At 39.0% G+C, this 27503-nt stretch overlaps 1 protein-coding gene across 11 annotated transcripts in view; it reads left to right on the top strand.

Moving 5' to 3' along the window:
* Positions 1-27503, top strand: part of LDLRAD4 (low density lipoprotein receptor class A domain containing 4) — a 587101-nt gene that overhangs the window by 508808 nt on the left and 50790 nt on the right. Inside the window, exon 1 of one of the 11 annotated variants that reach the window (XM_072604182.1) lies at positions 22382-23259. The exons of the other annotated variants lie outside the window; for them this stretch is intronic. The gene's annotated coding sequence lies outside the window, so the exon portion shown is untranslated. Of the gene's footprint in view, positions 1-22381; positions 23260-27503 lie in introns of those variants that run through there. 11 annotated transcript variants of the gene reach the window in all.

Here is a 27503-nt window from a genome sequence, read left to right as displayed (position 1 = left end):
GAAAATTGTGACTCCCTCTATCTGGCTGGAAGTGTTTGGCTGAATTTGTGATTTGGATAGTTTATCATTCTATAATCAGCTTCTTACCTTTTTTCTTTCTGAGAACCAGGAAACAGAGATTGTGTTCCTCTTAGGGAAGTAAATAATCTGTTGGGCATAACTGACCTAAAAATGCTGAATATTCCTTTTTTGTGTATATAACAAATGCTCTTAAGAGAATTTCTATTCATACTGTAAATACTCAAGAATGCCTCTAACACTGTTTGAAAGAAAACTTGCATAGTAAAAAAATTCTTAAAAGTAAACTATTTTATGGCAGGATAAGGGGGTATGTCTCTAGGTTTAGTGATGGCTTAATCTCTTTTGATTATCTGGGTTCAATTCCATACCATCTCAATTCAACAAACATTATTAAATGCAGAGTGAATATATCATGTGTACATGATGCTAGGGAAGTACAAAATTTAGATAACGGGGCTGCCCATGTAGAACTTTTAGTCTTGATATGACTTGTGCACAGATATTAAAAATAACAGAAAAATTCATGGGAGGTGTAATCAAAGTGCTGCAAGAGGATTTTTTCCCCAGTTTATGGGGGAAGGAGATAGAAGGTAGAGATGGGGTTCTCCTCCTTTCATCGAGAAGAGACAGACAGAGACAGAAACACATAGAGACACAGAGAGAGAAAGGCTAAAAGGAATCAGATAAATGAGACACTTTTGGAAATCACATGTTGAGTTTATCACATATTTTAAAAAGAATATCTAAATGAGATTTCCAGTTTCACATATAATCTTTTTTTTATCTGCAGTGTGGAGGTACTTATTTTATGTGATATTAAGTTCAAAATGAAAGGATAAAATTTTTAAAAGTTTTCTGTGAGGTCAGGGTGGGCAGGGAGGACTATTACTAACTGGTAAAACCAATTTGGAGTTTCCATAAGAGGTAGAATTTGAGCTAGGTTTTAATGGGTAAATGGGAATTCAAGCAGAGCGGATATTATATGCACAGGAAGCATCATAAACAAAGTCATAGAGCAGGAAAATGTTGACTGACATGCAGAACACATGGCAGGAAGTGATAGGAAATATTGAATGAATGAATGAACAAGGCATTTATTAAGCACTTACTATGTGCAAAGCACTGTGGTAAGTGTTAGAGATATAAAGAAGAAAATAAGACAATCCCTGCTTTCAACGAGCTCATATTTTAATGGGGAATAAAATACATGTGGAAGGTTTCAGCTGCAAGGCAGATGATGTTGGAATGGTAGGGTAGTGCCAGGTCTTAGGGGCCTTAATTCTCAAGGGACAACTAAGTGGCACAATGTATAGAGGGCAGGGCCTGGAGTCAGGAAAAGTCATCTTCCTGAGTTCAAAGCTGACTTCAGACAGTTACTAGCTGTTGACTCTGGGCAAGTCACTTAACCATATTTGTCTCAGTTTCTTCATCTGTAAAATGAGTTGGAGAAGGAAATGGCAGACTACCATAGTATCTTTGCCAAGAAATCCCCAAATGGGGTCATGAAGAGTCAGACACAACTGAAAAATGACTGAACAGAAGAGCATTGAACATTTCTCAGGTTGCCACTGAAGAGTTTTGAGGAGAAAAGGGACTAGATTAGTTACAAAAAAAGATTAGTTTGACACTAGGCTAAAGGATAGAATAAAGCATACAGACAATAGCAGGAGTAATACCAGATAATCCAAATGGGGAGTAAAGACATAACAGGAGCAGCAAGGTGCTGAATACAAGAGATGTAAATATGAACTCACATTTGCATATTATCTCATTTGATCCTCACAACAAATCTAGGGTTTCTAATCCCAAGCCTCTTCTCATTACATCTCTTCTTATAGAAGTGTTGCAGGGATGACATGGATGACTTTTGAGAGAAACATAGTCTGGTGAAAGGAGGGGCAGAACAGTCAGATGACCTGAATTCTAATTCCCTCACTTCCGTTTGTGTCCTAGTTGACTGAGGGCAAGTCACTTCTTTTCTCTGGGGCTCAGCTGATTTCTAAGTTCTCTTACCCCTTTAGGTGTGCGATCTTGTAATACTACGACCAATAAGAGCTAACGTTTATATTGCGCTTACAATGTGCCAGGCATTGTATGCAGCACTTTACAATTATTATTTCACAACCCTGGGGTGTAGGTGCTATTATTATCCCTATTTTACCGATGAGGAAACTGAGGCAAAAGAAGGTTAAATGACTTGGCTAGGATCATACAGCTACTAAGTATCAGAGAGTATTTGAACTTAGCTCTTCCTGTGAAGTAGGAGGTTTGGTTATCTGCTGCAAGTGTTGGGATGTGATTGTGACTGATGGCATATAGAAAGAGGGAAAATTTCATCAGAATCACTGAAGTAGATGATATTTAGAAATAAATGAAATTTACAGATCATAGTTTGTTAGATGTTTTCTGGTTCCAAGCTGGTGATAAAGAAAAGATTAAAACTATAGGAATATGATAGCTACTTCTGGCCCAAGTCACGCCATATACAATAACATTTTTGTTTCTAATTTTTATTCCTTTTTCCAATATTTCTGATTGCTTCTTCTTAGTAAGCCTTGACCACATCCCATCCTACTCCCCAAGATGTGTGTGAGGACAAGGTGATAGAATTTTTTTTTTTTTGCTCCCCACAACTCTTAGTTCAGTGCTAGGTAAATGGTTAGTAAATGGTTAATAAATTCTCATTGAATTGAGACAGTATGATACAGTGGTGTCAGAAGACCTGATTTTAAGCTGTCGTTTTTCCACCTGCTACCTGGATGATGTAGGGAAAAATCACTTAACCTCTCTCAACCTCAGTTTGCTCATTTATAAAATTAGGGGGTTAGACTAGATGACTTTGAAGGTCCCTTCTAGCTTAAAAATTTATTATTCTGTGAATCTAAATGAATTTTATGTCAAGTGTCCCCAGGTTGCCATGGGGGCTAGACTCCTGTGGGAGGCAATAGTAGGAAATCTTGTCATCCTATTTCTTCTATTTCCCTTCTCTCCAGAGATTTGCATACATTCTACTGCTTATATTCATTGGATAGAAGATGATGAATTCATACTGTCCCCATTACTGTCTTTGTTACACTAGCCACTATGACTGATGGTTCAGTAAGATCATAGGTAAATATCAATATATCATATTACTGGAAATATGTCTTTTTAGAGGAAATTATATTTAAAGTATTTATGCATAACCATGTGTATAGTCATTGTCAAAATACATAATGCTGTTTTTCAAATGTTAATGAATTTAATTTCTTGTTGAAAATAAAAGACCATAGAATCACAGATGGCTTTTAGTTTGGGAAAAGATTTAGAGGTCATCTTATCCAATCCCCGCACTTTCAGGTGAAGAAATTGAAGCCCCAAAAGGTAAAATAATTTGCTGAAGATCATACATCTAGTAGCAGATGCAGCAATAGCAGGCAGTGCTTTAGCCATGACAACAGATAATTTCATTTCTTGAACTGGTGGATCCTAATTTAGAGTAGCCCTTGTGCTTCTTTCTTGTGCACAGTAATGTTGAGTATGTGGTTACTACAAAGTGAGTCAATACGAAAATGCTTGAGGTGATACTAAGAAAGGAAATCTGTTAACACTTCTAAGCAATGTGTTTGATGTCTGAGAACACACCAAAGTGGGTTCAACATTTTGCTCATACTATTTCCCTGAACTGATCATCAGGAAGAGAAAATGTGTTTGTGGCAGAATTGTAACCCTACAGCCATACTCAACTAAGATTTGGGCTCTAAGAAGATTACTGTTAATAGACTTGTTTGGGAGATTTTCCTATAAGGATCTACATTTTTAAAAAATAGCAACTCTTTGGGGGTGCTCTCATTTTAATTCTTTATTTTGGGACATTTATCAGTTTATTGGTCAGTGCTAAGATTAGGACTGGCTCTGCTAGAATTTTACACACAGACATCACCAATTTTTTTCTGCTTTTTATTTGTTTCATTCTAATTCCTGCAGTATGTTTTCATACTGTCATTCAGGCCCAATTTAATCAAACTGATTTGGATGACTTTAGCTCAAATAATGAATGTTCTGTGTCTCCACAAAAGAATATTCAAACTTCCTTTGTCCGCATTTTAGGTATCTAATTTTAGGATCTGGGGTAGCCCCCTCTGAAATTTGGATACCCCCAGTATAGCTGATTTAGGCTCAAGGTATTCTGTGGGTCTATATAGTTTTAGTTCTGTACTTTAAGATTTGGGGTTTTTTAAGTGTTTAATTTTTTCTTAGTCATACAGAGGACACAATTAGTTCGAAGCAACAGAATTAGCACTGTAAGAAAATAAACAATAGTACATTTCCTTCGGATCCTGGGTCAGCAGGAAGAATGGGCAAGTTAGTACAAGGATCACATGAGAGGCATACACATATGTTATGAGCCCATACACATGGAAAGGCAACTCATACCTTTGATATCACCATGCTACTTTTTCTGGCCCTGCTTCTGGCTGGGTGCTGGCTACTGTTCTCTGCTGATCGTGTCCTTCATTGCTTTGATAGGCTATTTCACAGTGTTCTCTGCTGTCTGCCATTCGCTACCAGCTTCTGGGCTTCCCCTTTTCAGATTGAACTGCCAGTCATTCAACTCCAAATCTGTGAGGGCAGTGGTCCAGCAAACTCCTAAAGGGATGGTGTGAATTAGCCAGTGGGCAGGTAGATTGCATCCCCCCCACACAGAGAGAGCTAATCCAGGGGTCTTTCTCCACTACAATCACAGCCATCTTTCACACTCTCATCTACCAATACTCTCCACTCTTTCCCTTCTCTTTGCTTGAAAGCTCCACCAGGTGTGGGGAATCTATAGCCTTGAGGCCAAATGTGGTGCTCTAGGTCTTCAAGGGTGGCCCTTTGACTGAATCCAAACTTCATAGAACAAATCCCCTTAATAAAAGGATTTGTTCTGTAAAACTTGGACTCAGTAAAAAGTCTGCACCCAGTCACCTCTGCTCCAACCTCTCCACCTTCTGAGCCAGGAGTTAGCTATTTATAACCTAACTGCTAAGCAGGCACCCACAGTGGTATCTATGTGAATTCCATTGGGGAAATTCTACCCCTTTCCCTCCCCACCAGATCACCTCCTGGCTACAGCAGACATCCATTGAGAGTGGGGGAGGCTCTCTGTGGCAGTGACCGATGAGTTGAGAGTCCACCTCCTACTTTTCTTTTGGGGTGGGACTGTGAATTGCCAGGGAAGAACTGTAATGTAAATTGTAATCTGCCTCTCAGACAGACCTCTTTATATTTCCTTCAAAACCCATTCCTTTTATGAACTTTCCTATTACTATCAAGGGCCCCACGGTTCCTCAAGTCACCCAAGTTTGCAATCTCAGTGTCGTCCTAAGCTCTTCATTTTCGTTTACCCCACGTATCCAGTCTGTTGACAAAACTCATCATTTCTCACTCTGCCGCATCTCTCTGTATTTGTCCCCTTCTCTCTACTCATATAGTCATCATTCTAGTCTAGTTCATCCCCTCATTAACTCCTTTATGGACTATTGAATTAGCTATCTAAATTCCTCTCTTCCTCAAGTCTCTCCCCTATCCAATCTATACTCAGCATAGCTGCCAAAAGGATATTCAAACTCCAGTGGCTCCTCATTGGTCTTTGTGATTGTTCACTTGTTTCAATCATGTCCGACTCTTCATGGCCCTATTTGGGATTTTCTTGGCAAAGATATGAAAGTCGTTTGCCTTTTCCTTCTGCAGCTCATTTTACATGTGAAAACTGAGTCAAATAGGGTTAAGGGACTTGCCCAGGGTCACATAGTTAGTAAGTGTCTGAGATCAAATTCCTGATTCTAGCCTGGTATTCTTTTCTATTGAGCCACCTAGCTGCCTTTATTAGCCGTAGGCCAAATTTTTAAAACATTTAATCTTTTTATTTTATATTTTATTTAATTCTTATAATGTACATAACTATTAATATACTAGTGTATGTGTATTATTTATAACTAAATTTATTCCATTTTTGTTGATGGGTGTGTTGTCAAAATGTTCGGAGGACTACAGTGCCCCTGTGAGTTGCCACCTAGATAAGGTCTGGCTGACAGCTATTTAGCTATTTAGTTCTATCTGAGCACACACATGTAACAAAAGCCAGTCATGGCTCCCCCAGGCTCTAGTTCATTTAGCTTGAAGTTGAGATCTTTACCTTTCGTCTCAGTAGCTATCTGAATTAGATTTTAAAATTCCTAAGCTTCTCCCTAGATTGGCATATAAATTATTTTGAGTCAAAGTAAGGGAAAGAGGCGTGGCTCCCTACCTGCTTGGCCTTTGTCTTCATGTGTGTGTGTGTGTGTGTGTGTGTGTGTGTGTTTGTACACTTCTGGGTAGCTAGGTGGCACAGAGGATAAAGCACCAGGCCTAGAGTCAGGAAGACTTATCTTCCTGAAGTCAAATGTGGCTTCAGATACTTACTAGCTGTGTGACCCTGGGCAAGTCACTTTACCCTGTTTGCCTCAGTTTCCTCATCTGAAAAATGAGCTGGAGAAGGAGATGGCAAATCAGTATCTTCGCCAAGAAACCCCAAATGGGGTCAAGAGTTGAACATGACTGACACAACTGAAAAAATATACACCTATATATATATATATATATATATATAAAACATAATATACACGTAATTTATATACACATATTTATAAATAATATTAATACGTAAATAATATTAATATAATCCATTTAAGATTCTGCTACTAATACATGGATATATATGGGTATAAATGAAAACAGCTCCTTATCTCTCACTGATAAGAAAGGGGCTGTGGATGCTGACATATATTAGATAGACAGATAGATAGACAGATAGATAGATAGATAGATGACAGATAGATGTTGTTCAGTCTGTCAGTAGTATTCAGCCACTGGTGACCCTGTGGACCATAGCACTACAGTCCTTGGGATTTTCTTGACAAAGATACTGGAATGGTTTGCCATTTCCTTTTTCAATAGACGGATAGATGCACATACATAAACATAGCATGTGCTTATGTACATATATAAATACATGTGTGCATATATATACGTAGTATGTGTATGCATATCAATTGCAAAGTCCTAAATTGGCAATATCTGTTTCATTTTGTATGGAATACACACATATATACATTACGTACAATTACATACATTATCACACAAATACATGTGGTTACATTCTTTTAAACACTACATGCATGTAAGCATGTATATGATGTGTATGTTTATTTGTTTGCGTGTGTGTGTGTGTATCAGGAGTGAAATTCAAAATTGGCAATTTCTGTTTCAACATGCCTGTCGATAAACCCTTTCTTATTAATGAGAGATAAGGAGTTATTTTTAAAGCCTGGCCATATGTAAAGCCATTTAAAGCCATAAAGCCATATGTATGGTGGCCTCCCAGCTTTTATAGAAGGAAAGTTTATTTTTAAAGCCCAATTTACATACTTTAAATCTTACAGGTATACAAGTAGGTCTAAATAATCTATTGGTTTTAAGTATTCCCTTGGATGAGTAACCTCTTGAACTTAATGACACACTTGTTTTCAGTTTTGAGCATGTTGTGAATGTGCTCAAATCTCCAAAAATACAAAGTAGATTTTGAATCAGAAAAGAAATTGAAAAAGGGAAAAGGGTGCAGATAGTCAGTATATATGGTAGGAAGCTAGAAAAGATGTATCTGCCATTTTTCTGAATGAGATCCATGCCCTAGGTTTATGAGTTAATATATGGATCTCTTTTTTTAAGCTTTTGCCTGTATTTCTGTGTGTAAGTCTTATGTCAGAGATACTCAAAACTCTCATGATAGAATAGCCAGGTACTTTCCACACACACACACACACACACACACACACACACACACACACACTTCTTTCGGCATATAAGCTATTATCAAAGAATCATGGGAGGCTTCAATGCAGTATTCAATATAGTATGTAGAGTAATTTGCTCCTTGAAGTATATAGTCTATAATATCAAGAGAAACTCATTGAAAGAAAAAAAAATACAAGTGTTTATAATAACTAATAGTCATTAGTTATCAGAGACCTGTTTACATCAAAGCCACTTTTAGTCCTATACAGCCTGTAATAAGAGGGATTTTCTGGCATTCTGAAGGGTTACATGACTTTTACAGAGAAAACTATGAGCTTCAAGTAGTCAGGAGATGGTGCTACTTCAAGTCTAGAAGCAGATTCTCTGCTGGGAAAACACTGCACATATTCACCAGGACTGGGATCATTAACTGGCCTCCCTATTAAAAATTTATATAAAATCAATCAATCAGAAAACATTTTTATTAAGTGCCTGTACTTAGGTTTCACAGGCATGTGACACCTGAAGAGTATACCAGCACCATGCCAGCAAACTAATCACTTCCATTTAAATTATCTTAGGAAGATTCTGAAGATCACCTGACAGGATAAGGTACCAGAAACTGAGGTCCTTGCTCAAACTAAACTGCCAAGCATTCAAACTCTACTGCAGAAGAGTCCAATTCTGGTGGGTTGGCCACGTTGTTCAAATGCCAAATGTATGCTTGCCTAAAAGACTGTTCTATGGAGAACTCACACAGGGCAAGTATTGACATAGTGGTCAAAAGAAGCAATACAAGGACACCCTTTGGAATTGATCATGTGACATGGGAGACACTGGCACTGGACTGCCCAGCATGATGTGCTCTCATCAGAGAAGGTGAACAAAATAAATTCCAGATGTGCAATTTAGAGAATCCACCCCAATGTTCACATAGACTATTTGTGCTCAACCTGTAGTATAGCATTCCAAGCTCATATTGGTCTGATACAGTCAGATGCATGGTAACTTGACTCTAAGATAGCGATGTCATTTTGGTCCTCTGAGAACAAAGGACAACTGACCGAACTGAACGATATGTGAGGTGCTAGGGATTCAAATGCAAAGTATGCAACAATCCTTATTAGAAGCTTCTGTTCTAATGGGGGAGACAGGCGTGTTTATTTGTGTGTGTATACAGATGAAAGTGCCCATATATGTTGAGCAACCAGGTAGTACAGTGGAAAGAATGTTAGACCTGGACTCTGGACTCAAAATTCAAATATGACTTCTGAGCTTACTATGTGACCTTGGGCAAGTTACTTAACCTGTTTACCTCAGTTTCCCCATCTGTACAAAGAGGATAATAACAGTCCTAGCTCCCAGAATTGTGAGGATAAGCAGATAATAATTGTAAACTGCTTAGCACAGTACCTAGGACATAGTAAGCACTATATCAGTGTTAGGTAGTATTTTAAAAATACACACAGAATCAGTACAAAATATTATAATAATGGCAGCTCTTGTAATCTCTTTGCTTTGATTCTTTGAATGTTTTAATATTAGGTTTATAGATCAAAGCATTTCAGAAGATTGTAGTTTTTACTTTGTATCCCACATACAAGTTGAAATGAACCGCCTGCCCCTGGGGCCCCCTTCTTCCCTTTTGTAGGAGAATGGACAGTGGAGGGCTCCTCCCAGACCCTCCATTTAAGGAAAGTGTCTAGGAAGGCCATCTAACCATTTCCTGCCTGAATATACAACAGGATTTCATCATGCCCTCCAGAATCTCTTCATCTTAGAAGATCGGCTCTGAAACTCTCACTTCCTCTGTACTGTGTATGTGTGGGCCCTCCCTTCATCTGAGCAGAGAGGATAGAGTCTATGAATAGTAGAAAGCTCCTCCCATATCCTTCATTTATCACATCTGCCTAGGGCTCTTGTTTAGTCCTTCAGTTGTGCCTGACTCTTCTGGATCCCTTGGCAAAGGTACTGAAGTGGTTTGCCAGTTCCTTCTCCAACTCATTTTACAAATGAGGAAACTGAGGCAAACAGAGTTAAGTTATTTGACTAGGGCTCACAGAGCTAGTGAGTTGCCTGAAGCCGGATTTGAACTCAGGTCTTCCTGACTCCAAATCCAGAGCCATCTGGCTTCCTCTAAGGGAAACTGTGGCATTATGGGGATGAACTCATACCGTTGGCATTATTAGGGCTACCATCTTATCATTTCCCACCTGGCTGCACTCCTGGATTTCATCCTGACCAGCCTCCAGGTACTCTCCCTACCCTCCCATCCCAACTTTTCAGCTTCTTTCATGTGATTTATGTGGTTTTTATTAATTTATATTTGTTTTATTTTTATATTTATGTAATTGTGAGTGTCTTGAGCAAGGACTATTTGTCTTTGTTTGTATCCCCAGGGCACAGCATACTGTTTGGCATATGGTAGGGGCCTAATGTTTATTGACTGAGAAACTGTCCTTGGGTCAGAATTCTTGAAGGGGAAATAAACACACAGAATAGTTGGTTTTTGTTTTTCAGGTCTCCATGTGTTATGCTGGTTGTAGCAAATGAAGCTACTGCTTGGCACTGTGCAAGGAAAACCAGACTTGGAGTCAGAAATTCTGGATTTAAGTTCTAATGGCCACTTACTATTTCTGTGACAATGAGCAAGTTATTTAACTTGTCTGAACATTAGTCCCTTCATCTATAACATGGAGATTATGATGCTAAATTCACATTAAGGAACCGTTTCTGGACCCAAAGGTCTTGGACTCTATGTCTATTTCCTTTCTATTAGTAAATCATTCACTCTGGACCCAAGCATATTTTCCAATTGGATTAAATTCAGAAAGTGACTGGTCACCTACAAGGGGCCTCTCTTGCTTTATAAGAAAAACTCATTTTCTTACACTCTTTGGTTCGTTACACCCTACCATTCCAGTGTCTCAGAGAGAAAAAAAATATTTAAATCTTATTTTGTGGCTCATTTTTGGGTCTTCTTAATTGGGAGGGATAGGGAATAAAAAGGTTCACAGCAAACAGTATAAAGTAGGATGTGGAACAAGTATTTTTTTCCTGTACACAAAAGAAATGTCAAAAAACACAAAACACAGCTCTCATAGTCACACAGCTTAAAACAGGATTCCATTACTTACATAGACCTAACATTGCATTCTTTGAGAATTCTGGTACTTAGATCTCAATAGAAAAAAAAGCAGTTATTGATGATAATAAAGTATCTGGAGTGATAATGAGGTATATTTTCATCTCATCTCCTCACTATCACCCTCAAAATCCATGTTAACTGACAAGCCAGGTCAGGGATTTGGACTTCTCTTGTCAGTGATTGCCTTCTCTAATATAGAAGCTTCCTTTGTCACCACTTAACTACACACATTGGACCCAGGACCTCTGGACCTCCCAAAATCACAAGGCCACCTCCAATCTGATCAAGGTCACCTTGAGAACAGTATCTGGTCACCTACTCAGAAAACACAGCAAAAAATGCAGCTGGAATATAAGCTTACTCTTTTGAGTCCATGCTCGAAGTGGGAGTATTGGCAAGGTGGAAGGGAACAGTAGAACCCATCCCCCATCCTTCTCACGAGAGTTTATTGGCTGAGAGTAGTTTTGGCCACACGTGAAAGTTGAAGAAAGAGCACCAAAAGCAGTTTCTTCTCTTTTAAAGATCCCCTGAATCATCTGCTGTTTTAGCTCAGTAATTAATAGGAGATTATCATTTCAAGGCATCCTTCAGTGCTACATCCTTCACACATGTCAGTCACACACATGGTCTGAGCATCCCCAGCGAGCCCAAATACTGAAACAGCTCATGGGGTCAGGTAGGACCAGGAGGGGAAACTCTGAGCATGCTCCATGGAACAGTCCTTGTTACACTTATGACTTCTCTTAGCATTATGTGAAAAAAGTGATTTTTGAATTTTAAAGTGTCATAAAAAATGAGTTATCATTTGTGTTAAAATGAGTGAGGCTAAGGAGAGCGGTGATTGATGCAGGCCAAGGTTTGGCCTTGGTGATTTTTTTAAAAATCATTTTTGACTATTATTATAATATGAACTCACAAAACATTAGAACTAGAAAGAGATCTCAGATATCATCTAAACAACCCCCTCCTTTTGCCGATGTGGAAATAACCCAGAGAAGTGATGTGACTTGCTTAAGGTGACACAGTGAATCAGTAATGTTGTCAGAATAAGAAATAATCCAGGTGTCCTTACCATAGCTCAATCCTTTTTTCTTCTGCTGCCCTGTCCTACATTAGGGTAGCCTTAGAATTAGAGTAACTTTTTTTTTTTGTTTTTTTGTTTTGGGGCTTGTCTTCCTGAGGATTTTGCCTCTCTTATTTGGTTAAATTGCAAGTTGTGTGATGTCTGTCCTTCTGTCCTTGTCTTCTCAAGGTCTAGAAGGAGATGCTTAGGTTTAATAAACTTGAAAGCAATTTTCCATCTGGCTGTTTTTGATGACAATTCTATTGCTGTACAGTATGTAAGCATCTTATTGGTACCACTGGAAATTTCACTCACTCTTAGAGGCAACAGAAGTACAATGATGCCTAAGTGGCTACAGTTTCTAAACCTGTGTTCCATTGATTCTTTTTATCTGGAAGATGGCAAGAAGTTCTAAAAATATAAGTCTTTGACACTAATGCTTTGAATAGTTTCAGTAGCGTTTTAATGCATTTTTGTCTATCATCATTATTATTCAAATGTGGGAAGAGAAGACAAGAAGGAGGGTTGGTAATTTTTGTATTAGCAGTGGGATACAAAGCTACAGAATAATGATGGAATAGAATATGCATAAAGCTTAGTGACCACCAAAAGACCTAGCCACACAATGAATGGGCATGTTTCTTATGAAGAATAAAAATTACTTTATAATATATAGATCAGGAAACTCAAGGAAAGTGCTGAAAGGCATCTCCTTAACTTATATGTCAGCAGCACAAAAGAGGTCCTAGAAAATGTTCAGATATGATTGTGCATATAGTTTTTATGGCTCTTTTGGATTTTCTCATGTTCGTCTGAGTTCCTCATATTCATTGTCTCTTACAGTGTAATAACAGAATTATGTTCATGTACCACAATTTGTTGAGCCATAGTCTATTTTCAGAGAGTTACTCAGGTCAGATCCATCATATGTCCATGTTAGTCGAAAGAGTGGTTCCCCAGGAATTTTCCTTTACAAGAGATTTAGAAAATGAGAAAGGTGTGGCTTACCTTGTTGTTTAGTCATTTTCGTCATGCCTGACTCTTTGTGATCCCACAGACCTCTCTGTTCATGGGGTTTTCTTGTCACAGGTTCTGGAGTTTCCTTCTCCAGTAGCAAACAGAGGTTAAGTGATTTGCCCAAGGTAACACTGCTAGTAAGTTTCTGAGTCTGGATTTAAACGCAGATCTCATCCAGCTGCTCCTAAATGACTTATTAATAGGTGGTGCAATGAATAGAGCAGCAGGCCAGGAGTCAGGAAGACTTAAGTTCAAATCCAGCCTCAAAAACTGATTAGCTGTGTTACCCTGAGCAAGTCACTTAATCTCTATTTTCCCCTGGAAAAGGAAATGGCAAACCACTCCAGTACCTTTGCCAAGAAAACCCCAAATGGGGTCACAAATCATCAGAAGTGATTTAACAATAACAACAGTGAAACAGCAAAATGTATTTGGTAATCTCAGCATTTTCCTGTGTCAGCACGCTGGCTCCAAGTGGACATATGCTTGTTCTTACTAAAATTTGAGCCAGATGCTAGATTTAAAAGTTTAATAGTTTATGTGGCTCATTCAGATTTCTAAATAAATATTTCTCTGTGGTAATCTTTTCCCCCCAATAACAAAGACTCAGACAGAAGTAGTTGTTCCCTACTATAGACTAATTTTCCACAAACATTACACAGATATCGTAGCTATTTTTTAAAAATCTGCAGGAGTACAGTTTTCCAGTCTTAAAAAAATTTTTATGTGATACAAAATACAAAACTTATATAAAGTGTCCTTTTTGTCTCTTTTTTTCCTAAGGCTGAATGCCAGTTTAATCTTTATGTGGAAAACTTCATCCTAGAGCAAGTTTTTATAGTGTAGTCATAAACCTCAAAGAATAGGAACTTATAATGGATGTGGCCATTCATTGATTCTTGACAATAGTTGCATTAATAGGCATATGAGACACATAAAATGACCCCTAGAGCCTCCTAGGAGATGTGTGGAGATTTATAATCTCTAATGAAGCCATGCAAGTTAGACTATCTCCATGTGTGTAAAAGAAATACAGCGAGCACTCTGAGTAAGTTTATTAAAAATCTACTTCTTTCCTCTAATATCTTTTGGTTATGTTTTCATTGGAATTTGTTTGCTACATAACTGAGTTTCCTGAGAAAATACACAGTCATTCTGATAGAGCAAAAAGAGTATTGTTAAGATGGTAACTTGAGGAGGGAGTCCAGAGTGGCAATTAGAACTGGCAAAGTTGGTCATGGTTATTGTGAATTTTGCATGCTCAGGAATATTTCATCAGCTCAAATTTTTTGGACATGAGGGGAAATACCCTACTGGACCATTCCATTGGTCCTAGGCTTAGGACCTGAGTAGTTACCACCTGAGTAGTAAATGATCAAGTAAGAATTTCTTTACCACAGTAAGTCCTAGAGATTATCTAGAGGCACATAAAATTGGTCATTTTTAAAAATTTATTTATTTATTTTCCCAGAGTCAGACAGCTAATATTAAAGGCAAGATATGCTCATGACTTTCTGACTCAAGGCTAGCATCCTTTCTTCCTCTTGAAGATGACCTTATACTTGATTTATACTTGTTCAGTCATGTCTGACTCTTCACGACCCCATTTAGGCTTTTGGCAAAGATCCTAGAGTGATTGGACAGTTCCTTCTCCAACTCATTTTACAGATGAGGAAACTAAGACAAACAGAGTTAAGTGATTTTCTTAGAGTCACAGAGCTAGTGTTTGAGGCTAGATTTGAACTCAGGAAGATGACTCTTCCTGCCTCCAAGGCCTGGTACTCTATCAACTGTGCCACCTGGTAATTTATTTATATCTTATATATACCTATATATAAAAAAATATAGATATACATGTGTTTTCCCCATTTGAATGTAAGTTCCTGGAAGGCAGAAACTATTCCAAGTTTTTGTCTCTGCATCCCTAGTTCTTAGCACAGGGCCTCGCATTTACATAGTAGGTGGTTTATTGATTCATTTATATAACAGGATACCTCTGCTTAGAACTCATGAATCCTCAATAACTGACTTGGGATGCCTGCTCCCCTACTCCCCCACCTACATTTCTAAACAATTCAACAAATATTTATTATTTAGGTAAATATTTGCTAAAAATGAAAAAGCTAGGAAGGACTGGCAAGCACAGTGTCCACTCCTTGGTACCTGTTTTCCCATCTGTACCTATATAAAATAAGTCTAATCCCTTTTCCTGATGATAGTCTTTCAGATATTTGAAGATAGCTATAATGGTTCATCCTAAACTTCTCTTATTCAGGATAAACATCTACTGTTCCTTCAAATAATCCTTGTAGGACATGGTTTTAAATCTCTTCTCCAGCTTGCCAATATCTTTTCCAAAATGCAATGCTCAGGACTGAACTTAGTACTTTGGATATGTTCTAATGAGTACAGAATAATGTTAAGAATTGTTGTTTTCCTTTTTCCTGGATGCTGATTTTAATGATAAAGTTGAATTAAGATCAAGTTAACCTTTGGGGCCCCGCCATATCACACTGCTGTCCTACACGAAGCTTGCAGCCCTTTTGGATGAATCTGAGAGCAACTCACTCTTATATTCTACATCTGTCTATAGTGAATCACATAACAGAATCTGCAGTATATTTCTCCTTGGGAACTGAAGAAGGAAATCTTTGAATGTTATTGAAGCTAGTACACAATGTTTCAGTGGTCCTTCAGCGGCTTACTTTTACTACATAAAATCCTGGCGAAAAATCATTTGTAAAGTGTAGCTATCTGTGGGAGCCTTCGTTAGAAGCAAAACTTAGGCTTCTCAAAGTCTTTGTTTGAATCAATGAACCGCAGAAAAGAGGTGAACTTGTAATAGGTTTTTTAAATAGTTTACAACTCAAATTCCACTTAAAAAAAAAAGGTCTACTAACCATATGCCTATCCAAGGCAGGTGGTCTTTTGGAATAGGTTTTAAGAGAAAAAAAAGTATTTAAAATAAATAAAAAGAAAAAAATATCCTTAGAATACAAAAGGTTTTCTACACATGCGTTCATAGCTATTTATATTCTATTAACAATTCCTTCCTTATAACTTCTGATTTAAATGATAAGGTCATATTCTACTGCTACTTTCTTGGGGATTAAGAGAAATGTAAATAAGTGTTAATTAACAATAACCAGTGATATACATATTAAAAGAGGGATTGTGCGCTGTTTTAGGCTGGCATCCCTTTGTTACCTGACCCTGAACTTTATGGAATTCTCTAAAAGGAAAGAAACACCTGGTGATTTAGCCTTGGCAACATTCAAATGTACTCCCTCAGAATGATGATGTGCATAGATTTTGGTTCCTCATAGTTGTACATCGGGACTGCCAGGTGGCCTATGGAAAGAGTGCCTGACCAGGAATCAGGAAGACTTCGCTTTCTAGCAGAGTGGCTGTGGACCTTGGTTTCCTCATCTGTAAAATGAGCTGGAGAAGGAAATAGCAAACTACTCCAATATCTTTGCCAAGAAAACCTCAAATAAGGTCACCAAGAGTCAGACACAACTGAAACAACAGAACAGCAAAAAGTTGTACATTCATCTGAGTCATGAAATATTGGGAATGGACCTCCTTGACTCCTTTATAACTGAAGCTAGTGGAGCCAGTTTGAGTATCTGTCTAAAAGCTTACCTGAAGAATGGGAAGGGCATTGCACTCAGAGTTAGAGGATGTGATACTGGCTTTTATGCTGCTATCTGAGTGACCGCTTTGCCTCCTGGGACTGACTTTGCAGTGCCTCACACATACAAGAGGAAGAGGAGAAAGCGCTGTGTAAACTGCAGAATGCTACAGAAATGTGATGTTATAAATTGATCAAGGGTCACAAGGTTAGATTTGCAGTTTTTTACAGGAATAGGGCTTCTTTGGTATTTGCTTACTGTATTTCATTAAAATTAAATTTCATAATGTTTGCTTTAATACTTTGAAAATAATTGTGATTTTATTAGCATTGGAGTACTTCCTTCACTGTTTCAGATCATAACTCTCCAGGTCTTCTGGTCCCATACGATTTTTATCCATGTTTTCCCATGTATCATCCGTAATGGATCATTATAATCAATACACTTGAAACTTTCCTTTTAATCTTTTAATATTAGTGCTTTGAACATAGTAGGCACTTGGTACATGTTCATTGAATTTAATGAAATCTTAAAAGGGGGGGGAAGGAGCCAAGATGGCGAAGTAGAAAGACGCACATACACATAGCTCCGAACCCACAAACCACAGAACGGCTAGAGGGGACTAAGCCAGGGCGAATTCTGCACCCCAGAGACCATGGAGTATTGGAGCAAGGGAGAGTTCTGCTCCGGAGAGACCTGCGGACCTCTCGCGGGGGGTCCTTCACGCCGCGGACTGGGCTCCAGGACGGGGAGCGGAGTGCGGCCCTGCAGCGGCCGCGACACTGAGGGGAGGAGATCCGAGAGGGCTACGGGGATGGGATCTCCAGCGGCCACGCAGGTCCCCCCACCCACAGAGGGACCTGCAAACCTCTCGCAAAAGGTCCGTCGTGCTGCAGACGCAGAGCCCAGCCCGGATCTGCGGCAGCGGCGGCCGCGGCTCCGAGAGGCGCAGATCTGAGAGGGCTCCGGAGGCAGGATCTTCAGCGGCAGCACGGGCCCCCCCACCAACAGGTGACTGACGGGGGTGGGTGAGAGAGTCTCTTTGGCGGGTTGAGAGGGGAGTGGGGTGCCCCCATGGCTCGAGCCCCCCTGGGAGGTGGGGGCTGAGAGGCGGCTGCCCACGGGGGCTCCCCAAAACGGGCAGGAGCCTAGATCCATTGTGGAAGGTCTGTGCATAAACCCCCAGAGGGAACTGTGCCTGAGAGGCGGCCCTGCCCCTGACCACCTGAACTTAATTTAACACTGAATAGCAGCCCTGCCCCCGCCAAAAATCCTAAGGCAGGAAGCAGCATTTGAATCTCAGTCCCCAAACGCTGGCTGGGAGGACCAGGAGGCGAGGTGGGTGTGAGGAGAACATTCAGAGGTCAGGCCACTGGTTGGAGAAAATGCCAAGAAAAGGGAAAAGAAATAAAACTATTGAAGGGTACTTTATCAGAGAAAAGACACTTCCTCCCTTCCTTTCTGATGGGGAGGAACAATGCTTGCCATCAGGCAAAGACACAGAAATCGAGGATTCTGTGTCCCAGCCCACCCAATGGGCTCAGGCCATGGAAGAGCTCAAGAGGAATTTTGAAAATCAAGTTAGAGAGGTGGAGGAAAGACTGGGAAGGGAAATGAGAGGGATGAGGGAGAAGCATGAAAAGCAGATCAGCTCCCTGCTAAAGGAGAACCAAAAAAATCTTGAAGAAATTGGCACCTTGAGAACTAGCCTAACTCAGCTGGCAAGGGAGGTGCAAGGGGCCAATGAGGAGAAGAATGCTTTCAAAAGCAGAATTAACCAAATGGAAAAGGAGATTCAAAAGCTCACTGAAGAAAATAGATCTTTCAAAACTGTAATGGTATGGATGGACGCTAAGGACTTTTCGAGAAAGACAGATATCTCAGAACATACCGCGCAGATTCGAAAAATGGAAGATAATGTGAAATATCTTATTGGAAAAACAGCTGACCTGGAAAATAGAATCAGGAGAGACAATGTAAAAATTCTGGGACTACCTGAAAACCATGATCAAAAGAAGAGCCTAGACATCATCTTCCATGAAATTATCAAGGAAAACTGCCCTGAGATTCTAGAACCAGAAGGCAAAATAAATATTCAAGGAATCCGAAGAACACCGCATGAAAGAGATCCAAAAAGAAAAACTCCTAGGAGCATTGTGGCCAAATTCCAGAATTCCCAGGTGAAAGAGAAAATATTGCAAGCAGCTAGAAAGAAACAATTCAAGTATTGTGGAAATACAATCAGGATAGCACACGATCTGGCACCCTCTACATTGAGGGATAGAAGGGAATGGAATAGGATATTCCAGAAGTCAAAGGAACTAGGACTGAAGCCAAGAATCACCTACCCAGCAAAACTGAGTATAATACTTCAGGAGAAAAAATGGTCTTTCAATGAAATAGAAGACTTTCAAATTTTCCTGATGAAAAGACCAGAGCTGGAAAGAAAATTTGACTTTCTAACACAAGAATGAAGAGAACCATGAAAAGGTGAACAGCAAAGAGAAATCATAAGGGACTTACTAAAGTTGAACTGTTTACATTCCTACATGGAAAGACAATATTTATAACTCTTGAAACATTTCAGTATCTGGGCACTGGGTGGGAGTACACAAACACACACATGCACGCACGCACACATACATAGAGACAGAGTGCACAGAGTGAATTGAAGAGGATGGGATCATATATTAAAAAAAAAAATGAAATCAAGCAGTGAGAGAGAAATATTGGGAGGAGAAAGGGAGAAGTTATATGGGGCAAATTATCTCTCATAAAAGAGGCAAGCAAAAGACTTATTAGTGATGGGATAAAGAGGGGAGGCAAGAGAAAAACATGAGGTCTACTCTCATCACATTCCACTAAAGGAAAGAATATAATGCACACTCATTTTGATAGGAAAACCTATCTCATAATACAGGAGAGTGGGGGACAGGGGCACAAGCAGGGTGGGGGAGAGGATGGAGGGGAGGGCATGGGGAGGAGAATGCAATACGAGGTTGACACTCATGGGGAGGGAAAGGACCATAAGAAAATAGAAGTAAAGGGGGACAGGATAGGATGGAGGGAAATATAGCTAGTCCTATACAACACAACTAGTATGGAAATCATTTGCAAAACTAAACAGATATGGCCTATATTGAATTGCCTGTCTCTCAAGGGGAAGGGGTGGAGAGGGAGGGAGCTAAGGAGGTTGGAACTCAAAGTGTTAGGACCAAATGTAATGTTCTTACCACTGGGTAACAAGAAATACAGGTTAAGGGGTCAAGAAAGCTATCTGGTCCTACAGGACAAAAGAGAAGACAGAGACAAGGGCAGGGAGGGAGGATAGAGGAGAGAGCAGATAGGTCACAGGGGCAATTAGAAAGCTCGGGTTTGGGGGGGGGAGGGGATAAAAGGGGAGAAAATTTGTAACCCAAAATTGTGTGAAAATAAATGTTAAAAATTAAAAAAAAAAATAAACATTGCCATCTCTCAAAAAAAAAATCTTAAAAGGATACACTCAAGGTATTAATAAATATGCAAATATTTATCACATGAATGTTTTATGACAAAAGGTAGAATGCACTCAGTTAGACTAGTTTGCATGTAAGTTATTTGAATTCAGGATCTTAAAGCACTTGATTTTAGTATTACATCAATTGAATAAATCTGGTAGACACCTATAAAATACTGCAAATCTAAATCAATGGAATATTATAAACAGATTTCAGCCAGGATATTTAGCTAGTTTTTCATGATATCTTCATGTACGAAATGGACAAATGTTTGCTATTATCATTTTGTTTTTGTTGGTTAGTCATTTTTTAAATCATGTCTCTTTGTGAACCCTTTTGGGATTTTCTTGGCAAAGGCATAGGAGTGGTTTACCATTCCCTTCTCCAGTCCATTTTACAGATGAGGAAACTGAGGCAAATAAAGTTAAGTGTTTGCCTAGGGTCACATAGCTATTAAGTGTCTGAGGCTAGATTTGAATTCAGGTCTTCCTGACTCCAGGCCTGGCACTCTATCCATTGCACCATCTAGCTGCTGTTATCGTTAGGTTAATTTAGTTCTGGTTACCTAAGTCCTTATTATTAAAATTCTTCAAACTCACACAAAGGTCCATCATTCCAATTGGCCACAGTGAGTGGCCCTAATTTATATATCAATATTTACTTATACCTCTATCAGTGTGTTTTATATATACTCACAAAGGTAGAAATTATAGATAAATGTGTTAAATCCCTCTTCAGAAGACAAGGTCCAGGAAGGCAAGGGCTGTTTTGCCTGTGTATCTACAGTGTCATCTATAACCAAAAGCATCTGCAAGAACTCACCGTTTATAAGAAGTACACTGTCTCCATTTGCAATCTACACAGGATATCCTCAGTGATAGTGACAATGGTTAACCTCCTTGGAATCCTTGTCTCCTTGTTTATGCCTCACATGATATTGGTAATGAGAGGATTATTGAATGGAATTTTCTGTGTTTGCATCTATTTTGGAATCTTTTGTGATCCTAACACATGCATGAACCTTGAGGACTGCCTCTTGCTCGCCGAGTCAAATGCTGTTTTCTAACTGAGAGAAAAGAAACTCAGTAGAGGCGGATGTTACCAAAATTTTAGATTACACCAAGCTGGAAAGGATAACTAGTGTTTTAGATGACAGAATGAAGACACAAAACAGATTAAGAGAATGAAATTTAATAGGGATTATTATAAAGCTCTGAACACCAGTTAAAAATCAACTGCATTAAATATAAGATGGAGGGAAACCTGGCTTAATGCTAAACCATAAATGAAATAGTAATAATAACTCATTTGTATAGACATTTATGGCTTACAAAATTCTCTTCTCATAACAGCTCTATAAGTTGAATATCATTGTTTCCATTATAGACGCAAGGAAATGAAGACACAGAAAAGTTGTGACTTGCCCAAGTTGACCCAGTTTATGTGTTAGAGATGAGAACTGAACTCAGATCTCCTGACTCAAGTTTAGCATTCTCTCTGCTTTTTCATGTTGCCTCATTAAAAAGACATAAGCCTTTAATTGGTTACATGTTCAATATGAAATATTAGTATGATATGGTTTCCCAAAATTCCAGTGTGATTTTAGACTATTTTAATTGCTCATACTAGAGCCGAGAAAAGTTGAGACAATAACCCCTAAAAAGACAAACCGAAACTGAACAAGAAGGACATTTCGACTTGAAAACTGTTCAAGTTTTGACATTGGTTTGGCTGGCATATGAAAACATATACCAACTATGAAATTAGAAACAGAAATCTTTGTGGCCTTCGTATTTCCTGCATGCCAATACGGCCCCTTAGAAAAAGCTTAGTGGAGTTTGCTGGTCCAAATTTAAACAGCTTCCCCCCCTTTTCGAAAATAATTTCAAGCACAGGGGAGTATATATGTTGTAGTCAAACTGAAATGCTAGCAGTGACATCAGTGGCCAGACACTGTTGTCATTCCCCAGATGATGTGTTTGGGACACTCTCAGCCCTGGCTGCTTGCTGACGTAATTGGCTATATTTCGGACACTAATGGTAACACATACAAAGTTTAATTTTGCTTTGACGACTCCTATAACCAAAAATATTGGAATGGCTCACATGTCACATGTCATTTCTCTTTGCCCTAGATGTAGAGGGACGTGAGGTGGTGAGGGGCAGAGGAGTGGTGGTGGTGATAAAATCAAACCAAAAATCTAAAGGACTAAAGCCTTTTCTAAGCACAAAGTTCCTTTTATGACTGATGTTTTGGGGTTTTGTTGTTGTTTTTTTTGGTGGAGTTTTTTATTATCATGACACTCTGCCCTTTTCAGTGTGGCCACCCCATGATTTTCTCTGAAAACTGCTGTGACAGACTGGCAGCTTGCTTTATAAGTGTCTTCACAGAGCCTCAGGGTGTCAGAATGCTCAGGAAACAAGCTGTGTAGACAAGGGGACAGAGGACAGGGAGGAAGTATGCTTACTCCTAAGAAATGTCCTCATGTTTATTTTTTTATTTGAGTTTTTGCAATGGATGCCTGCTGTATTTCTGTGCCTTTTTATTTTAGCTGACAAGCCTGAGTGCATTTAGTTGAGGAAAGGGTTACTTGTAGCAAAGGAGGACATTTAAGAATTCTTAGAGGATTTTCCTGAGCTGTGACATTTGGGTGAACATACAGTAGGTCTGGGTGTGAGGAAAGAGAGGACAAAAGAGAAAGGGGTGTGTGTGTCTGTGTGTCTGTGTGTCTGCGTGTGTGTGTGTGTGTGTGTGTGTGTGTGTGTGTGTGTGTGTGTGTGAAGCAGGGGGGCTGTGGAGAGGCAGGCTGTGAAATTGTTTCCTCCTGTGGTTATGACATCGACAGTCTCCAATGCAGGGCTTAGTTAGAAGAGCATGTGTAAGCTACTCCCATCAGTTGGACTTCTGGGAAAAGCAGAAACAGAACAGGAATATCAGACAGATTTGACTCGAGTGAGTGAGACTATGTTTTGAACTTGGAATGATGCACACCAAACTGGATCTGAAATACAGAAGGATGAGGGATTAAGGACCCCTGGTTTTGGTTTCAAGAGCAAAGCCTGTTTATGTCAGTTGCATTGGTAAGATCTCTCTTTTTCATTTTTTTTTTTCAAATCTGAAAGCTTCCAACAGAGATCAAGGGAAGGAACATTTTTGTTGGGATTTATAGATTCCCTTCTCTCTGCCTTGTGTGGTTTGATATTCCAGTGTCCTAAAATGAACATACTGGAAAAAGATAAACTGTCTAGAATCTTTCCTGTGGAGTGAGTGTGTGTGTGTGCGTGCATGTATGTTTGTAATTCGAAAAGCATGGTATTACAGAATAAGTCTTTTTGCAAACTAAAATGTGCGTTCAGCTAGTCTGAAGATATGAGGCCCTGGATGTGTTATCTGTTTCTGCGACACCACCAGTTTCCTGCCACATTGCTTGCTGATTTCTGTTGATGGCAGTTGATAATTGGTAGCCACAGTCTGCGGTCTGAGCCACAGCGTTTGAGTCTAGCACCTGGGTTGGACCCTGCTGATACAGTAGAAAGAGGGAGAAAAAGAGGGAGAAAGACTCTCTCTCTCTCTCTCTCTCTCTCTCTCTCTCTCTCTCTCTCTCTCTCTCTCTCTCTCTCACATACACACACACACACACACACACACACACACACACACACACACACACACACACACACACACACCAAGCTGGTTATAATTGTGCAACTCTGAGCTGCTTGGAGAGGATATTGCCTCACTGCTTAGAAGCTGAAGCTGAAGAGTGATGCTTTAAGCTTGGGGACTGCACCGAGACTGGGATCCCTCTACAGGATTATGTCCAGTGATCACCTTAACACCACCGCACTGAAGGATGCTCAGTTTAAAGATCTATTATTGAAAAAAGGTACATTTTTCAATGAATGCTGATGAGTCTTTGTTCTTTGAGTTCTGTTTGAGAACAGACTTCAGCAAAGTAAGAACTGGATAGCGTCTGAGAGGCACTTTGTACGCTGGAGGGGGCTGTGTCTGTGAGCCTATTTGTATAAGAAACTTTGTCTTTAGGAAGGTTTATTTCAGGTATTTCCATTCTCTTCAGAGTTTGTTATTGATTCTTTTTGGAGGTATTGTGCATTGAAAAACAGTGTTTGTTTTTCATAACATTGAGTACTTGAGCTCCCAAACTCCTAGAAAATTATATTACTCCCTACCCCACATATATTTTTTTACCTTGTGTTTTTGAGTACAGCTTTTAATAGGAGAGATATATTTCTGAGGGATATGGGTGGAGATTGAAGGTACCTCTCAGGTTCAGTGTAATTAACTGTAGAAATGGTATGAGAAAACTATAACAGAAGAAAGACAGTGGAGTGGAAAAAGAGAAAAAGGGAGAAAGGGAAGTTGGGGAGAAAATTATTACTGACTGTTAATCAATGTTACTTGTACTATTCTGTTTTCTCCTAGAAACAGATTGCTTAATTATAATGAGAAGAAATTTTTAATGATCCCTATAAGAAAGGATTCTGGTGATGTATTAAGTATTTGGTAATACTCTGTAGGTGCATACATTTTAAAAAACTTTGTGGATTACTCCAGCAGTTTCCAATACTGTTCTGTCAGATAATCCCTTTGGTCATCTCTGATGTTCTCTTTTACTTGCACCTCCTTCAAAAGAGATCTTGAAATGCTTGATTCTCAAATACCCAAAAGTTTGCTCTGTGGAAGAAATGCTTAGATCTTGGTAAATTTGATACTGTATTTGTAAGAGTGACATGTAATTCTAGCAATGTCTGCATTCTGGGAAATCCACAATCAATACTATTGGCAATGCATGATGCCCTTTTGCTAGAGCCTTTCCTGGTATCTAGTCTAGGAAGCTATACTTTAATTAGACTCAAATAAATATCATCTCAATTCCAACTCTGGCTACCGGAGTTATCTGTGCTACATCACTCAAGTCACTTCTTACTTCTCCCATCTGTAGAAAGAGAATGTTGCTCCATTTGTAGTTTGTTTTGTAAAGTCAGTCAATCAATTAAAAAGTGTGATTAAACACCTCCTATTATCAGGTACATGCTAGTCACTGAAGATACAAAGGAAAAAAAATTAAATAGTTCCTGCTTTTAAGGAGCTTACATTCTTTCAGGGGAGAAAAAAATATATAATTAAGATATATCCAAAATGAATGCAATATTATTTTGGGAGAGGAGGCACTAGAAACTGGCATAGGGGGAAAAAATCAAGAAAGGCTTCATACAGAAGTTGGCTCTTGAGCTGAGTTTGGAAGCAGACTGTACTCTAAGAAGTAGAGGCAAGGAAGGAGGTATGGTGTTGGGAGATGGAGTGTTATATGTATGAGGAATAGCCATGTGTTGTCTGGTTAGACTCTACAATGCAGGAATGGGAGTAATATATAATAGGGTTGGAAAGTAAGTTGGGTCTAGGTTGTGAAGGGCTTGAAAAGTAAAACTGAGGAGTTTATATCTGTCCCCCTCAAAAAAACATTGGAGTTTATTGAATAGGGGAGTGATGTGGTCTGATCTTCACTTTAGGAAAATTACTTTGGCAGCTGTATAAAATAGATTAAAGTCGGAACAGCCTTGTTGGAGGCTATTATGAAAGCTTGAATCCTTAAGAGTAGAAAGAAGGGGACAGATATAAACTATGTTGTGGAGAGAGAAATTGGATGTGTAAGGTAAAGGGAATGGGAGGAATCAAGAATAATGCCAAAGCTGAGAACCTGGGTGACTGAAAGATGCTGATACCCTCAACCAAAATAGGAAAGTTTGGAAGAAGGATGGATTTGAGGTATAGATGAATTCTGTTTTGGGCATATTGAGTTTGAGATGCTCCTTATACATCCTAGGTAAAAAAAAAAAGTAATATAACAGGTAACACCAGTTGTTATCTTCCCCTGTACTGGCTAGACCCCTTCCTTAGTATATTGTGTTGAAAGATGTAGCTATCTTGGCAAGATTTTGCAGTCAAATTCTCATTTTCCTTTCACTATCATTTCTTAAGTACTTATCTAACGATTATGCTGTGTTTGGCATTATACAAAACAAGTTAAACAGATTATAGTTCTGTCTTGTAGGAGCTAACAGTTAAAGGGTGATGTCTGCTAAAACTATGTTTAGATATTTCTAAGATATACTTTATACCTAAAAGTCTTATTCTTTGAGCTTACATCATGAACAATTCATATAGCAAACTGATTTCCCTCTACCATACAATTTTTACACATTTTCTCATTCTCATTAAAAGTACTCCTTAACTTGTATTTTTTTAAACTTGCTGAAAAGTTTACAAGCTTGCTTTAATACATCATGCATGGACTGAAACATATCCTTTCTTCTCCCCCACCTCAATAGCATAATTCAAGAGAAATCATTGGTCTTAGTCCTTAGGAGCACTTTACACTGCTTACAATTAGGAGAGAATAGACACTATATTTAACTAACATATGGGAAGTAACCATAAGGCAAGCATAAAATTAGCTCCTCATCACTCTCACTCCTACTCCTATGGCTATAGTGAGACCCCCTGTATCCTGAAATTCCATCTCCTGTATAAGCTGTCCATGTCTGGGATGTGCTCTTTCTTCATATCTACTTCTCAGAATTCCTTCAAGGCCCAGTTTAGGCACAGCCTTCTCCAAGAAGCCTTCCCTGACTGTTGCTCTCTCCCTCTTCAATTGCTTTTGTGCTATAGCCTGGTACTTGTTACTTTCACACTCCATCCATGCCCTTGGAGGACATGAACTATTTTCTTTTTGTCTTTGGGTCTCCAGCACCTAAAACAATACCTTGCACAAAGGAAGTGTTTAATTATTTGTTTGTTAAATTGAATTGCAATTAACTGGATTGAATTAAGAGAGTGATTTTGAAGGAGGGATTCTTAAAGCATTGTTTTATTAGTTGGATGAGTCTAAGAAATGTGTGCAATAGTAAAAGTTTAATTTTTAGCCTTCTATGAGAAGTGAAAGGAAAAATGGGGTCATGATCATTACCCATGAGAAACTAAGGGCAAGATGTTCTTGGATGGTGCTCAGAGATCATCAGCTCTCTTGAATGTCAGGGCTATTTTTCAGGAATAGTATCTTGAATGCTAGGTCTTCCCCAAATTGATAATATTGGAAATCAGCCACATCCCTGAGCCTTTGGCCTCTCCATGTTGCAGGGTCTATAAGGGCTTAAGTCATATTGATGTGGATTTTAAAATAATTAGGTCAGAAAAATGCTTATATGGCCTTATATGGAGAGATTAAAAGAACTGAAATCTCTAAAAATGAAGGAGGGAAAACTGTGGGTAGATTGATTGATGGTCCTCAGGTCTATGAAGGGAG

The sequence above is a fragment of the Notamacropus eugenii genome, chromosome 4, assembly GCF_028372415.1.
Source record: "Notamacropus eugenii isolate mMacEug1 chromosome 4, mMacEug1.pri_v2, whole genome shotgun sequence".
NCBI classification, from domain to species: Eukaryota; Metazoa; Chordata; class Mammalia; order Diprotodontia; family Macropodidae; genus Notamacropus; species Notamacropus eugenii.
The sequence above is the reverse complement of the archived record's forward strand: the minus strand, read 5'-3'. Positions and strand labels throughout refer to the sequence as shown.